The sequence below is a fragment of the Atractosteus spatula genome, chromosome 17 (genome assembly GCF_055471065.1).
Source record: "Atractosteus spatula isolate fAtrSpa1 chromosome 17, fAtrSpa1.hap1, whole genome shotgun sequence".
Classification (NCBI taxonomy): Eukaryota; Metazoa; Chordata; class Actinopteri; order Semionotiformes; family Lepisosteidae; genus Atractosteus; species Atractosteus spatula.
In genome coordinates, this window is record NC_142722.1 from 5,353,141 (window position 1) to 5,365,362 (window position 12,222).

The window sequence follows — 12,222 nt, forward strand, 5'->3', positions numbered from 1 at the left end:
TGTGTGTGTCCAAATTTATTGCCTCACAGTGCCGTTTGAGTTCATTAAGTACACAGGCAGTGATAAGAAAAAAAAATCCCGCTGGTCAATTTATCCTGACCTTGCTGAGGCGATAAAGGAGTGTTGTAAGAATAATAACCCATCGGTGTGTGAATCCAGAGGGCAGGTCAGTTGAGTGCCAGGGTCTGTTGACAAACACTTCACCGGTTCGTGCAGTGAACCACTGGGGGCCTGATGCAGCTCGGCTCTCAGGCTCCTCACCCAGAGCAGGATGAGACTGGATCGTGTGACGCGTGCCTTATTTTCTGGACCCTGCTTTTAAATTGAGCTCGTCAGCTCAGGGTCCTGTCAGCTGCATATCTCAGGGGATTAGAGCTGTGTACATTCCGGAATCGTGCCAGCGCAGTCATTAAGAAACTGTGTTCTCCTCACATATGAAAAACATTTTTTACACAGGCAGATGGGATACAGAAGTGGGTCAGTCTCTGGACTCGTGGCCGGCGGGTTGTGGGTTCGAGCCCCTGCTGCAGACCCTACGATTGTTCCTTGAGTGAGGTGACTGACCCCAGAGGCTCCAGTCCCCCAGCTGTGGGAGGGGGGACCTGTGCTCACTGGGACTGGCTCTGTGACGGACTGGCGTCCCGTCCAGGGAAGGAGTCACATACTCAACACTGCAGTAACCAGGATGAGCTCTGTACCCACACACTGGGGCCTCTGCCTTTACCTGTGTGTATACAGGTGGCTATTTTCTCTTGAGTGAGTGCAGCTCATTAACGGACACTTAACTCATGCTGTCAGGAGTTTGACCAGTCCAGCATGTGGACCCTTGGGGGGAAAAACTGACCGTTTGGAAATGAAGACCAAGCACCAGAGCAGTGCTGTCCGGCTGTTGACATGGTGATCGAGGTCTGTTGAACCTCAGACGCACCCTGGAGCTGAACCGGCACCTTGTTCAGGGTTTCTGTTTGCTACAGAAGACCCAACAGGCAGCTCAGGAGCAGATCTGCCTGCTGACACATTCCGCTCACTTTAGTGCTTAAGGGGGATACATCTCCCACAGTCTTCCTGTCTGTTCTGTATAATAAGGCTTTAGCCCCCTTTTTTACCAGTAGGTGTATCATTTCCAGTTAGTTCAACATGGGCTTACTGTTATTGCACTGCTAGATACTGAACATGCCAGCAGCCATATCACTCTGCAACTCCCAGCTGGCAGCCCACTGAAGCCCAGCAGTGTGAGCCTGGTCAGTACCTGGAGGGGAGACTCCTGGGAAAAACTAAGGTTGCTGCTGGAAGAGGTGTTAGTGGGGTCAGTAGGGGACGCTCACCCTGCGGTCTGTGTGGGTCCTAATGCCCCAGTGGGGACACTATACTGTAAAAAGGCACCGTCCTTCGGATGAGATGTAAAACCCAGGTCCTGACTCTCTGTGGTCATTAAAAATCCCGGAGTGTTTCTCAGAAAGAGTAGGGGTGTAACCCCGGTGTCCTGGCCAAATTTCCCCCTGGCCTTTACCAATCATGGCCTCCTAATAATCCCCATCTCTGAACTGGCTCCATCACTCTGCTCTCCTCCCCACTGAGAGCTGGTGTGTGGGGAGAGGACTGGCGCATCATCCAGGTGGGGCTGCACACTGGTTGTGGTGGTGGAGGGGATCCCCATTACCCGTAGATCACTTTGAGTGGAGTGTCCAGAAAAGAGCTATAGAAGTGTGAGGAATTATTATTAGATTCCAGAGATTCTGTTCAGACTAAGGCATGTGTAGCATAAACCATTCCAGTGTCGTAGAAACCAAAATCCCAGCCAATTGCAAAGCAGACTCCCTTTCAAACATCATAAAGCTGTCTTCCAAGTCATACCTGAACCATCTTGAACCACGACCTTGGAGCCCTTGGTAAATGGTCTTAGCTCCTTAATGGATTGCAATTAGAAGGGGTATAAGGAAAAATGTGTTATAAGGAATGCCCTTGGCATTCCTACACTATTCCAAATGAATTCTCAGTGCTGTAGTGATTCCATTCTCTTTGAATCTACAGGTACATGCTATTCTTTTAGAACTGATACAGACTTGCTGTCTTGCAACGTGTGATGCACGAGGCTGTGTGTTACAGTTCTTCATGGGTCTTACAACAAGCTGATCGAGCCCCGCCAGTACAGATCTTTGCGTCTCTGTGTAAGGTAATGTTTACATGCGCTCGCCCTTGTTTAAAACACAGGAGAGAAGACAGGAAAGTTCCGTTCTGTGTCAGGGAGAATGTGTGTCATGCTTAAGAAGGATGTTCTCCTTTCTGATGATGCAGTTTTCTGCTGTGGCACACTGAGTTAAATAGGAGACGAAAGTAGGTCAGAAAAACACTGGGAGATGTGCTCTGAATATGAACTACTCTTCAGACACCACGCCAGCCAGCCGGCGCAGTCCTGGTATTTATAGCTGCATCGGGCTGTCATTCGTGTTTCTGTGTTTGTAGGTCACTTCATGTCTCACGAACGAGGGAAGGACAGAAAGACAGCTGGAAGGAAAACAAAGCAAACTGAAGGGAATGAAATCCCTGGGCATCGCTGCCCAGCATGACGATCTGGACTACCGGAGCCATTCCGAAAACGTGCATCCTGCCCAAAAAGACGGGGATGGCCGCTCCTGCTCCCCGTCAATGTGCGGTGGGGCCGTGGGAATCGGGAGACTCGGGAGCCACCTCCAGGACCGCTCCCGCCTGAGCTGCGGAGCCCACCTCTGGAGAAGGGGAGTCGCGGTCCGGTGACAGCTGTCTGGAATGGCCGGAGACAACGGCGTAAAATGGCGGCGAGATCGCGTTTGATGATTCGGGCGCTTCTGTCTCCGTCGAGGGTTACACAATCCCTTTTCTTCCTGGCAACAGACATCTGGTCCGTTAAACTCGTTAAAGGGGAACCGCAGCGCTATTTTTATATTCCAGGGTTTAGAAGGAATCAGCACTGATGAGCATTTCAAGCCACAATAAAAGTCAAATGTACACAGTAACTTGTAAAACCTCCAGTTTACTCCACAAAATATGCACAGCACCATGTTCTGTGATTTGGAAGGAGGCAACAAAACATCCGGTCACATGTTGCGTCCCTATTACACGGTAAACGAGCAGGCTTGTGACTACATCTCTTCTAATCCAATAGAGATATTGCTTTCGATTTTGAGATGCTTTTGCCGATAAATGGCACTTGTTTACACTGCCTACAGATCAGGCTGGAACATTTCTGCAGTGTCTGCTGCATAACTTGTACTAATTTGCTTGTACATCACATGACATTAATCATTACAGAGACTAGTGAGCAGGAAGGGCAGCTTCACATTGGAATTTGCACGAACTCGCGCTCTCGCCCTTGGCTCAAAGGCGAGTTTGCGACAGCGTGACGACTTTCAGCGCTTTTTCCACAAAGTTCACAGTTTTGTGCTGAATTCGGAAGGTGTCCAATTTTGTAATACTGTTGATGAATTTATTTTGTGAGCGAGATTTGCTAACCGGTCTGAGAAATTGGGGCTCCAGCCGCCCCCAGTATTTAACACCCTTGTGGGGCTGGCAGCCCCTGTGTGTTGGCCGAGTCTGTCACTGGGAGGACCCAGGCTCGTGCAAGCAGGGACCCCGACCACAGGGGCAGCGTCACCCCCTTATGGAAAGATGACACCCCTCTCTGTTTGGGGGAGGGGGTTAAGGAAGGAGTGTGCGGTTCGGGAGAATGCTCTTCTCCAGGACTGTGGGAATATTTTTCCCATTGCTTCTGGCTCTGCAGTCAGACGAGGAAGAGCATGGAGGATCTTGGCCATTGCGGGCTAATTCAGGAGATTCCTGGAAAACTGGACACTGGCTCCAAACACCCAAGCCTGGTTTTTTAATGCTGTAATGACAGGCTCAGATGTCAGGAAAGAGACTCCATTCCAAGTAGCCGGCCAGACCAGAGAGCTGGTACCAGCTGGTGTGTTGTGGGAAGTACAGGACTGCGTGGGGTATCGTGAAGTAATAAGTCTCAGCCATTCCAGTGACACCTCTTAGTTCCAAAGTGAATTGACCCCAAGGCAAGATCAGACCATCCTCTACTTTTCTGGGGTGAATGATGAATTATTTGGTTTGACTTTTCCTAGAAGCCAACCATCGGGGGTCCTGCCGAGCTATTTCCGGCTCTTCTTGAGCAGTCCTGCTGTCCAGAATACGTTTTCCTGGCAGAAGGGTGTGCTTGTGCACTCATGTGAAAAAGCATGCTTCCCTTCAGGCTCAAACAGATGGAGAGTGGTTCAGCACCTCCTGATGTGGTTACTATGGCAACTCCTCTTTCCGGCCTGCAGCTCCCAGAGAGATAGACATGTTTGTTTAACACAAACAGGAAGAAAAGATCACCTGTTAACATACTGGGATCGTGCAGTGAGGGAGCATATAACTGGACGTCATACTTCAGTGTGATTCTGAATGAATTACCCACGTTGGCAATGATTGACCACCATTGCGTCACTGCTAGGAGTAATACGTGCCTGTAATAAGTTGTGGATGACTAAAACAACCATCGATAAATATTCTGGAGCTATATTTCCTAGTTTATTCACTCTCACTCTAAAATTAATAATCTCTCAGGTATAAAACATTTTCTTTTACTGATTATTTAGCACAAATTCTGTGTCCTGTGCCACACAATCCAGTACTTTAGACCCTGAGCCTTATAATTAACCAATTATCTCAAAGAGTCTAATTTCTCCCCATTGGTTGAGTTACTGTGTGTGAATTAAATAAAATATTAATCTCTCCCAATCTGTTAGTGGAATGTCCCTAGACGGTGCTGAACTCATTCAGCAAAAACCTGAGAAGTTTTCTGACGCTGTGTCAAGTTTAATAGTAGAATAGAGATGGGAAAAAAAACTCACACTAATTGTGTTCACTTCTTGGATTTTGCCAAATGTGTTGATACTGTACAGTATCAAGGTGTTGGAGAAATGGGTCAAATTCTCCAAACAGAACCCGCACTGTCCTCAACACTACTGGAAGAATGTCCTCTGGACAGAGGAGTCAAAAGGTGAGCAAAACACAGCCAGTAAGGGACAGAGCAAAACCAGTTTCCAAAAAGAGACTCATGGCTGTTGATGGAAACTTTTTAACTTGGTCAAAGAAATAAATACTGTACTCATTCTGCTTTTCTTGTAGGTACTTTTTTCCTCTAAAAGAGTAGGGACATAACCCTAGTGTCCTGGCCAAAAGTCCCCCTGACCTTTACCAATCATGGCCTCCTAATAATCCCCCTCTCTGAACTGGCTCCATCACTCTGCTCTCCTCCCCACTGAGAGCTGGTGTGTGGGGAGCGGACTGGCGCATCATCCAGGTGGGGCTGCACACTGGTGGTGGTGGAGGGGATCCCCATTACCTGTAAAGAGCTTTGAGTGGAGTGTCCAGAAAAGCACTACATAAGTATTTATTATTATTATTTAAATAGACCAGTGGAAACAATTGGACAGTGATCCTGCAAAACCAGTGTGGATGAACTGTCGATAACGGTCAAACTTGTCGCAAAATCTATATCGCATGTGTTTCTTAAGGCTGTGATGAGGATGCGAGGATACTCTTCGGAGTAGGCGATTACTGCTGTCTCATTTACTGCCACCTTGCGGTTTAAGGTAGTAGCCTTCACCAGAGACCCAGGAATGAAAGGTCAAAGGCCTAATGTTCCTTGTCTGAGTCTACCCGAGAACTGAATGCAGGTACACAGCACGAACACAAGGGATATTATACAACATTAAACTTGCAAATGAGTATGGGTGGGATCTATTCTTTTGGAAGAATGAAGGTTTGTACCCAATATCCAGGTAAACTGCTGACAGCTGCCCAGCTCTGCAGTTCAGAGAGGCGGAGTGTGTTAATGCGAGGAGCTGATGTCGTCTGAGAGAACCGGAGACAAGAAAGAAGCCTTAAGCTTGGGCTTAAATACTGTCGTCTCCGGATCTGAAACTGGGGCACAGCTCCCAAGGCCCAGTTGATAGTCACGACCTTGCAGAGCTGTCAATGTGTCTGCCAGTTCAGAGTCCGACAGGTGAGCCCCAGGCACCTGCAGTCAATGACTTATTGATCTCTCTGCCCTTGCTCTTCCTGAACTCTTTCGCCAGCGGGAGATGATGGGGCTCCCAAGTCATAATGAGTTACATCTCCAGGGACAATCGATCAGTTCTGATCTGCTGACAGAATCATTTGAAGGGAGTCGGACGGGCAGAGACCTGCAAGGACACAAAATGAGAAGCCTGGGCTTGTGGCCTTTCAGAGGTAAAGAAAGAAAATCTTACCTTAAAACACGCGGTCAGATTTCAGTCTAGTCTTTTTTCCCCCTTTTTTGTTTTGTTTTCACCCCTGCAAGAAACGAAAAGGCACTGAAACAGAATCTCCCAAGTTTCTCTGACTGTGATAACAAAATTAGGAGCAACTTCGTAAGAGCTGATGACAGTGGGCAGGATCGTCCAGCCGCTGCCTCAGTAAAGTAGACAAACACTCTTCGAGCTTCTTTTTAATGGACCAAGACTGCCCGTAGATAAAAAGTAGTTTTTTTCTCTCCTGAAAAAAAAAAGATCCCGGGAATCAGATCCTAGTTTAAGGCTGGCAGTGCGTTCCTGCCTCACACGGAGATAGCAGCGCGCACGTGTACGTGTCGGAGCGCTGTGTTTCGTTAAGGAAAGACGGACGCTTGTACTTACACCAAAGAGCCAGACCTCAGCAAGTCTCTTGTGAAGGAAGAAGGTTTTACAACAGCCCCCTCTTTCATAGAAAACCTCTCAAAAGACAAAAGCCCTGTTCCACCGTAAAAGAGGAATTGTGCTTCGCCACTTGGACAGCTTTGTTTAACTGGGAGCGAGGCGTCGCTGGATTCTGCAGAAAAGGTCACGGCGTACCGAGCGAAATGCCAGGAAAGAGGAGAACAAACGACAGGAAGTCTGGGGCGGCAGTTAAATGACCTCGTTAGTCGGTGGCTTTGAGTGCGTCTCCCACAGGAGGCTCTCCGGGCCTGTGCAGCAAAACCCTCCTAATCATTCTAGCATGAAAGTTGAGAGCCGGCCTGCGTTTTTAATGTATTTTTTTTTATTGTGTCCTTTTTACAGTTAACCATCAAAAGATAATGAGTCATAATTACAGCGGTTTAATTACTACAATTTACTGGGTGTAATTTCCCTGCGTCTGAAAGGATCTAACGAGTGCTGCCTGCAGTCCTGGGTTACTTATGTGAGAGGCAGGGGTCTTGATGCTAGATATGCAAGCAATTAACAGCATATACTGGATGTACACGCCGAGAGTTTTTGAAACAATAGCATATGTTGCATTTTTATTGCCTCTCTGTATGTTGGCAGTCTAGAATATGAGCTGTGTCTACATCATATTTTTAACTTTATACTCGAGCCAAAAAATTAGAGACCCCCACTGAATATCGACACTCTTTTCAATCTTGTTTCCTTTGTAGTTTGAGGAGAGAGGGGACAGAAAGGTATGCGTTATAAGTTCCGGTAAGGAGTGGAGGTAACTGGTAATTTCATTAACGGGGCTGCTGGGAAGGAGCTGGACTCTCCAGAACCGTACAGGCGGGGCCCGTTTGGCCCAGTGAGCAAACCAGAGGACGCCTCACTGGCCCGTGTGCACTGCAGAGAGCAAGGGCAGTTCAACACCAGCCCTTTCAGAGCCCAGAGCTCTTTCTTTTTATTCGCAAGTCGACTCCCTGATTTCTGGGAAGGACATTTGCAAAGAAAAAGGAAGCAAAAATATTATTTTTTTCTGGTCACAATCTAAAAGCTACACAAAACATTTTCCTGTGTGTGTGTGTGGGTATATATAGAGTCAGAAAAAAAGCCTTGACACCACTTACATAACGTCTGGGTTGGCGGGAGCTCTGTAGTACAGCTGCGTTTCCACAGACCCGACTGGAAGGAAAAACAAACAGATTCATGCTCCCTCTGCCTTTATATTCTGTTTAGCTTTAGGAGTTGCCATGGAAATCGTGGCTAGATGTTCTTTACGAGGAGGGGGGAAAAAAAAACAGTGAGAAAATAATATCAACAGCTCAGTTCATCTTGAGGTTGTTTTTTTTTTTCCCCTCCTTATTCCCAGAACGAGGACACGTGGGCTGGAATTGACTGCGGTTCCTCTGTTTGTCGAGAAGCCTGAGATCCCCGGCCTGGTTTCTGCGGGAGAGCGCGGGGCCGGCGTGAGCGTTGTCGTGGCGAAGCGCCGTGTGCCGCTGTGGGCCTTCACAAGGCCCGGCCCTGTGGCCAGGCGCTGCAAGTCCTCTACCGTTTTTTTACAGAGGCCGGACCGCCAGGTGGCCGGAAGGCGGTAATGAGGGGCTGCTTTCCGCGGCGGGTGTTTTTTAAGGGGCGCCGCGCTGATGTGTAGGCCCTCTGTCGAGCTCGGCTCCTCCTCCCCGCTCCAGAGCTCTGCCCGGCCTGCCTTCACTGTACCTCCTTTGTTGAAAACTCGGGGGGCCTCCCGTGTGGCAGGTCTCAGCCTGATTAACTCTGCCTCTCCTGAAACCTGCCAGGCCCTTCAGACCCCGCTGGTTAATGGAGAACAGGCACTTACTAGGCCTGACGGCGCTGAAAGGGAGGCCTGTTCCTACAACAGCACGGAGTCCAGAGCAGGGGCTGTGGTTGCTAGGCTACTAGAGTAGCCCTGGAGGAGAGGAAGACGGAGAACGAAGGTGATGCTGAGCCAAATCTAAAAGCATCTTGGAAACCTGTAGGGGTCTTGCTAGGTTTGACCTACCTCTCTGGCTTGCTTCCATGGTCTGTGTGGGGTCAGACGAAGGCCGCTGTGGTTGCCGTGGAGAGTTGCGGATGAACACGGGGGCATCGGATTCTCCGGGCTGAGCTGACTGGGATGGCAGTGGGACACAGAGGTGTGTGCAGGTGGGCGTGGGCATGGGGCAGAGCGCTGGGGCCTGTGGGGAGACCCTGAGGCCGGGGGGGGGGCACGGCCTCCTCTTGACCTCTCACCTTCTTCAGGGAGGGTCAGAGGTCAAGAGGGCCAGGGGTGCGAGGGTGAGGAAAGTGTCCTGACTCTTCTGTTTCATGGCTGGCATGCTGTAGAATAACACACAGGAGCCCCGATACAGCACTTGCATGGAATTACCCTCAGAAAATTAGCCATATTTTTTGTTTTACTGTTCTGTTTTAGAATGTAAAGTTAGTCAAATTTCCTTAAGCTCAGCAGTGCACCACAGTCCACTGGAGATGTACAGCGACGCTGTTAGTTAATGAGCAGAGTGAAGTAATGAAGCTAAATCGTACCTTTACAGTAAAACGGACTTCAGCCAGATCTTATGCTGCTGACATAATGAATGGCAGATCTCGCCCATGTCTAACCCTATTGAAATGGCACAGCATGTACTGCCTGCTATAAAACTATTCTACGTGAAGGTACACTTCCGGATGTATTTAAACCAACAATGCCATGCTTTGTTCAGTAACTGCAGAAAGAGATCTGTGACGCTCATGATTCATCGGCAACCTTTAACACTGCAAGAGAGCCCTAAAAGTGAATTCTCAGGAGGGAGTTGATAAGGAAGTGTTAAACCAGAGGTCAGAGGTGGCTGTCAGTCCTTAAGTAAACTTCATGGAACAAAGACTCCCAGCAGGACCCTGAGCAGACGTCAGGAGGTCAGGAGTTTCAGTACAGTCAACTTGGATGCAAGACCTTATCGGATTGTCTCTGAAACTTGCAGAAAGAGCTGTGTGCTGCTTGTGCTGTGCTGTTGTGAAATTCCGAATAGTAATCACAAGCATGCTTGCCCCTCTTCTCTTCAGCTGGAAGGAGGACAGACGAACGAAGAGGAAGAAAACCAGCAGGTGAGAGCCCACCGTTCCTCAACACGTTAGAAGTAAAGAGCTGAATCCCCCCAACTGCCTACAAACCGCCCTCGTCTTCCTTGCCTCTCCACTGTCCTCCCGAGTCCTGCTTCCAGCCGGAGGGCCAGTTCTTCTGAGCGGAAGGGATGAGCTCAGATATCCACATGCACGCCGCCGTGGCCCCAGTGAGTTTCAAACTCCCCCGCTGAAAGGCACTCTGGTTTCGGCCAGTGCGAGTCTCGGCCTCCCCCCCCACAGACAGTCCAGCAGGAGCTGGGGCGCTGATGCCCCGGCGGTGCCGTTACTGAGCAGACACGGGCCCACCACTGCAGCAGCGACACGCTGACTCTTGACATGAAATGGAGGCAGGAGGGACACTGAACGCCACACCAAAGCAAGGGGAGTTCGAGCATGCCGGGCTGATTGAGTTTTTATTGTGCATTGCTGCGACCTCCACCTCCTGAAGAGCCAGAGAACATGTGACATCATATAGGGCTGACCAGCTCAGGCAGGTGGGTGACCCTGAGATTCCTCTTACTCTGTGCAGAAGCTCGAAACAGGCAGATGAGGGGGAAAGCACCCAGGCCTGTTTTTCCACATGGATGCTTTCCCAGACTTTTTTTGGACAGGATAAATGCTTTTGTTTCACCTAGTGCTTTAATCTCAACGGTAATCTGCAGTCTGGAAGAACAAAGGGAGTTTAGAATGAAAGTTTGGGAGGAATGACAACAACCCAAGTTCAATCAGACTCGTCCATCAGTAGTTAGCAATCGCTCCTGCCATCCATTCCTCTCCCAAACACGATAAATACCTACAAGATCTCTCTCATGTTCTCTTGCATCCCACCTCCACCCCATCTCTGCCTCTGCAGCTGCCCCTTGGTCACCCTGCAAGGGGGTCCTGGCCTCCTTGTCCTCTGGCCGGGAGGTCAGCCCTCAGCCAAGCGGGTTAAAGCCACAGTTTCGCTCCGTGACGCTTTCATCCTGGCTGTTGTCATTCCTAGTGAAATGTAATCAGGCTGCCTTGCAGTGGCGTTCTCTCACCTGACACCAGCCCTGCGCTGTGTTCGGCCCTTGGCCCGCTGTAGACAGAATGTTTGCACACGGGAGAATTTGGCAGTGTGCTGTTGCCTCAGCTCCTCGGTGGCTGTGATCAACCCAGGGAATCCTTGATCAGCGCAAGTCTTGTTTTGGACACTCCCCCAGCCTGACAGCCTCGCCCGGCCAGAGAACTCTCTCGCGCCCGTCCTGCCCCGGCTCGGCAGGGCTGGCTTTTCCAACCCCTGCTCGCAGTGGTCTCGGCTTTGCGCCAGGGGGCGTTTCCTGAAGCTGTCCCACCCAAAGTCTACCTGCTGGTGAGATGAGAGTCTAATACCGTTTCCTTTATGAATGATCTATGACATTACAGCTGCTCAGCCTGGTGTTTTTATGCAGTATCTGCTGCACTGGTTACTTCTCTCAGTTTACTTTGCATGCTATATAAACACAGTGGTGTAGAAGAGTCCATTTCTCCTTTCCTTTAGCAAGTACAGCTTCTTTCTTGTTCAGAGCAGCAGCAACATCGTCCTTTTAAACTGTACACACACAGCAACCACATATACGTGTGTATATACACACATTATCCTCATGCTAAATTGACAGAAGTATAAACAATGGAAAATTCAGGGAATTGTTTTGCTTTGCCCGCAAACAGCGAAGGATGCTGGAAGACTAATGACAGCAGCAGATCCGGTTCCCTTCCTGGAGTCTCACAATAGGAGTCGATGATGTCATACGTCCTCGAAACGGCTGGGCTCTGGGAGGGAGATGAAGCTGACAGGAGTGTTGTTTCTAAAAAAAACGCCTTTCACCTCCAGGAAACGATGATTCAGCTTCTGTGGAGTGCAGACATCGAGCCGTCCCGATGATGGAGGAGCTCTCCTGTGTTCAAGCAGGAGGCCACTTAACCCAGCTTCCTCGCTTTGTCACCAGCCACTAATTTCTCCCAGAATCGCATCCACTTGTTTCCTGAAAGGGCTCGTGGAGTCACCTTCCACAACAGGGCCGGGGAGGCTGTTTCAGACACCTGCCTCGTGTCATGCAAAGAGCTTCTTCCTTTTGCTCCGTCTCAGATGCACCCTCTGTTATTTGCCATTTGAGTGCCTGGGTGACACTTCTGAGAAAGCACCAGCAGTTCGAGACCTGGGAGAACCGGTTCAGTTCAAGCAAAGGATTGGGCGAGTTAAGTGGCTTAGACCTCAGACTGCAGGACAGTCCGGCACCAGAGCTCTTCTTCCTGTCTAAATGCTGCACTGTTGAATTTCACTGTTTTGGGCTCTAGCAGGACCCACGATGAGCACCAGCTCCCAGGTCTGACGGCCCAGCGAGGAGGAAACGGCTCTCAGTTCCTTGTGGAGCTGCTG

The 12,222-nt window shown here is 49.6% G+C and overlaps 1 long non-coding RNA gene across 1 annotated transcript; it reads right to left on the bottom strand.

The window, feature by feature from the left end:
* Positions 1 to 5,454: 5,454 nt before the first annotated feature.
* LOC148818893 (uncharacterized) lies at positions 5,455 to 9,089 on the bottom strand. The gene is made up of 3 exons (XR_016094363.1): positions 8,740 to 9,089; positions 7,844 to 7,898; positions 5,455 to 6,345 (listed from the first exon to the last, which is right to left on the bottom strand). It is a non-coding gene; the product is annotated as an uncharacterized LOC148818893 (long non-coding RNA).
* Positions 9,090 to 12,222: the final 3,133 nt, after the last annotated feature.